Source organism: Teleopsis dalmanni, unplaced genomic scaffold, assembly GCF_002237135.1.
Source record: "Teleopsis dalmanni isolate 2A unplaced genomic scaffold, ASM223713v2 unscaffolded_contig_1124, whole genome shotgun sequence".
Lineage (NCBI taxonomy): Eukaryota > Metazoa > Arthropoda > Insecta > Diptera > Diopsidae > Teleopsis > Teleopsis dalmanni.
In genome coordinates this window covers 3,383-7,458 of record NW_024032506.1, presented here as the reverse complement: position 1 = coordinate 7,458, position 4,076 = coordinate 3,383, and the positions used below count along the sequence as shown (strand labels likewise).

General features: G+C 30.7%; 1 long non-coding RNA gene across 6 annotated transcripts; it reads right to left on the bottom strand.

The window, feature by feature from the left end:
* Nucleotides 1-483: 483 nt before the first annotated feature.
* Nucleotides 484-3,116, bottom strand: LOC119663931. Of its 6 annotated transcripts, none has more exons than XR_005251093.1 (7): nucleotides 2,942-3,116; nucleotides 2,560-2,885; nucleotides 2,360-2,497; nucleotides 2,224-2,282; nucleotides 1,855-2,163; nucleotides 951-1,782; nucleotides 484-882 (listed from the first exon to the last, which is right to left on the bottom strand). It is a non-coding gene; the product is annotated as an uncharacterized LOC119663931 (long non-coding RNA). The 6 variants fall into 6 exon arrangements; XR_005251094.1 differs by having other exon boundaries at nucleotides 484-1,473; nucleotides 1,526-1,782; XR_005251097.1 differs by having other exon boundaries at nucleotides 484-1,473; nucleotides 1,526-1,588.
* Nucleotides 3,117-4,076: the final 960 nt, after the last annotated feature.

Sequence of the window (4,076 nt, the reverse complement as noted above, 5' to 3'; positions counted from 1 at the left end):
TCGTCTGACATTGATCAATCTGCTATCGGGAGCTCTTATCTAGTCTTATTGTATTTATAACCACACAATTGTATTTATTACCGATATAAAAAAATTTTTAAAGAAAAACTCCACATCGGTTTCATGTTATTTAGAAAAATTATTTTGACTCTCCAATAAAGGCTTGTAGTACGAGTAATCTAATAACATCCAGAAATACTTAAAATATTTATTATTTCTGAAATCTTGTTGTAACATATTGACTATTTAACTACCCCAATTTTCGTTTGTGATTCCAAAGACCTATTTCACACTTCTGGATTCAATCAAATAAAGTTTATGGTTCTGTATCCACACAATTAACGAAAAATGAACCAGGCTCGATAATAATTACGGTACCAAATATTTTTATTTAAAAAATATATTTCTTTTGTTGCTTAAAACTAATTTAATTGTAATATAAAATTGGTTATAAGGATTATAATGACGTTGAATGTTAAGGTCCTTTCCTCATTTTTTAACATATGAAGATTGTTGAAAATACTGGGCTTACGGTTTTTGTCACTATTCCAATTTTCATACATATTACAAGTTTCTCTTCAATGCCTTGGACTATACTGGGCTATAGCACTAGCAAATAGAAAACACCCAGCCACACTAAGAAAATCTGATATTGTGTACGACCATATGGTACATTTGTGTGATTGGAAACCCGGTTAATTCATTTTGTGAACTCTAAGACGTTGAGTTTTTTACTGGCACCGTCGAATTTCATAAAATGTTGTTTTAAACTTTCTTTGTGACACATGTCTCGACTTCTGCCTAATAACTTTGTCTTGCCATTATTCGCAGGTCAAACATTTCTAGTATATTTCTAAGAACAGCAGCAATCCCAACTTTATCCTTAAAGTAGAAGTAAATGTTATTACATTCCTGATCTCTAAGTATATTTGAATATATTAAATGTGTACTTTTTCCTGATAGTGTCCAGAACTATCTCTCTTGGAGATTAGGTTGTTTAAATATACCTTATGTATTCTTTAATTTAAGTAATTTGATACATTTTAAGTTGGAAACGGTGGATTACTTTCACTACTTAAAGGCATACTACATTCCATAAACGAAATGGAAAAAATTAATTGATTTCGATTTTTTGAATTCTGCAACAGTTAACACTCTACCAAAGAATTGGAAGAAATACATTGAACCTGTTATAAATATCTTCATTTAATTCTTCATTTAATAAGTTATTAATTTCATTTTCAGGTGGATCTTCCACTACTTGTCGTCATGTTCTCATCCCGCTTCTCTAGCAGTCATCAATATTGCAGTTATATATTCATTAACTCTGCGAACCTCATCGAAAAATATTTTATAAGGAAATTTCTATTTATAATTCCGATGTTTTCCTTTTTTTTACTTCTGCTTGATTATTTTTTCGATGGTGTCCATTAAATTCAGATTTGTTAGGTTTTATTTTACGTTATCCAAAGGCTATGGATCGTTTACTTATTAATTAGAATTGAACCTAAGTCAGAATAGTTACCCCATCAGCCATTGGGCAACTCATCAGTTCTGCACTTGATTGTGTCGACATTTCCCGAAAGAGCTACATTTAAATTAAAATTTGAAATTAATTTAATTTTAAGTCACATTTAATTTCTTATGAGTATAATTAATTTTTAGATTGCTTCAGGACTACACATATTTCGTAGAGTGTGTGAAAAAGTAAGTGAACGCTCTCCGAAAGGATTTTATTATAGATTCTTCTCGATATATGGTCTATTTACTTGAGTGAGTTGTCTACAGTTGTGTTAAATTTGATTGAATTCTTGATGAATATATAATATCTGTGATAATTTTTGTGTTACTTACCAGTATCAGAACCATTTCATCGAGAAGATTTTGCAAGTCTTAAAAATTGGTATGTTGCTTATAATTATATACTCCAACCTCGTGACTTTTTGTAATATCATTTCCAGGTCGATTTTGCTTGCAGCATCTGATTTGATAGTGAGACGACTTTCTCTTTTCTGTCCCCAAATCAATTAAAACAATTTATATATCAAATTTTTATAGTTGGGTCTTCAAACACTTTTCTAATTTTAATTTTAATAAGATATGGTAATTGAGCATAAAGAATTTCTCTCCATGTTGCTAAACAGGTGCGAGGTTAAACTCGCACTTGAAAAATATATCAATGATGATTTTAACTGAATAGGTGAGATCACAATTATACTATACCTGTGCTGTATATCTGTATACCTGTTTGTGTTTGGTTTGTATTTACCATATTTCCTAAGCTATAGATAGGAACAATTATAAAAATAAGTTGTGAGATTAGTAAACGCCCCCATCGACTTTTGAAAACTTTGCTTACTGGATTTTTCCATGCTTATAGAGAATTTTAGCCTTCTCCGAATCCACCTCTAAATTATTTTTATTGCTAATCGTATTAGTGTGTGTTACATTTCAAAAGATTTTCATGATCTGTGATTTCTGTTTTATACGTTGAAGTCTTTAAATATATTATAAAAGAATTCCTTATAACCCTTTTGCAAAAAAAAGAAAATGACTTACCTTGTAGAAATGTGCACTTATCTTTCTTTTTAGTAATTGTGTAGCATTTATTGCAATCTTACATGATTCAATTAGAGGCGAGCAAGTGTTTAAGACTTCACAGTAGCAGTTTCTTCCAGACTCAGAAACTCTACCGGGTTGTAGGCTGTGTCATGTGTCTTTTATTTGTGCTTGTATGGTTGTGATGTTCTGCTTAAGTGGTTCGTAGCTCACCCTTCCACAAAATACCACTTAAAAACTTGTGGATCTTATTTCTATAGTTCTTACCATTTTTTTCAAAACCGAACCTTTTTCTTTTTTCTTTTTTTGCGATTTTCTTCCATTTCCTGTGAAATTAAAATTGTAAGCAAATAAGTTTTATATCTTTATTATCTTAAATTACAGCTTCACGTAAGATCTCCAACCCTGTTCGACCACGGGAGCTTTTAATGGAAGTAAATTCAGCTCTAAATATTTTTCTTGTTATAGTTTTGACTTTATGAACCTTATGGGACTTACGTTTCCTTACAACACGCATTTTTTTTTAATGAACTAAAAATTTTGACCTTACTTTTGACAAAAATAATATAACTGAAATCTATAGTTTTTTATTTAACATTTAATTTTTGAATTAAACTAAGCTAACTTATAATTTTTTTTTTGAAATCTAAAATACTGTTATGAGGGTTTTGAGAATTTTAATAGCAAAATGAAAACATGTGTTTAAAGTACTATAGAGTCTACTAATTAGGCACATACCTTTTAACATAGTATTGTGTAGTTTTTCAGGGTTTAATAAACAATTGTGACAAGACCTCCACGTCAAAATAATTTAGGAACGATAGTAATTGTCTTGACAATTAAAATAAATATTCACATATGAAAAGATTACTATAGAAATACTTTTCACGTTCATATAATATTGTGCAAGCATATAACATAGTATTTATTTCTAGTTATATGTCTGAACTATTTAGGCATTGAAGTGCAGACTACTATGACATGCTACAACAATTGACAAGCAAGGACAGTATAGTACTCCATTGAATGCCTGGTCACACTGGAATCAAAGGGATTGTGTCAACGATCAATAACACGCAGTCTTATATAAACTAAATCAGTTATTCAATTCTGTGGATCAGATCCTTATTGTGGAATAAGAAGTCTCATTAGCAACTCTCTAATGTGAAACTGAAATGAGTTAACATTGGTGTGACACTCCAAATAATCAGCAAATTAAAGACCTGATTTGTCTCTACTTCTCGTAGTAAGATGTTCCTTCCCGCAAAAAGAGAGCTTAGTCTATTCCTAGGTTATCTGATGAGTTGGAATGGCAAACGTTAATATTTTAATAAGATGGCGCTCTCTTGAAACACAGATTATCGACTGTGCTGGAAAGCAGATAAAACATTTAGGCTCAGTCTTTATGACATATAGTACTGTCTTTTATAAAGGCCAAGAACAAAACACATGGAAGAAAATTCTCATCATCGTCGGCATTATCATGTTCAACACTTCATTTCGTTCACACAATGAGA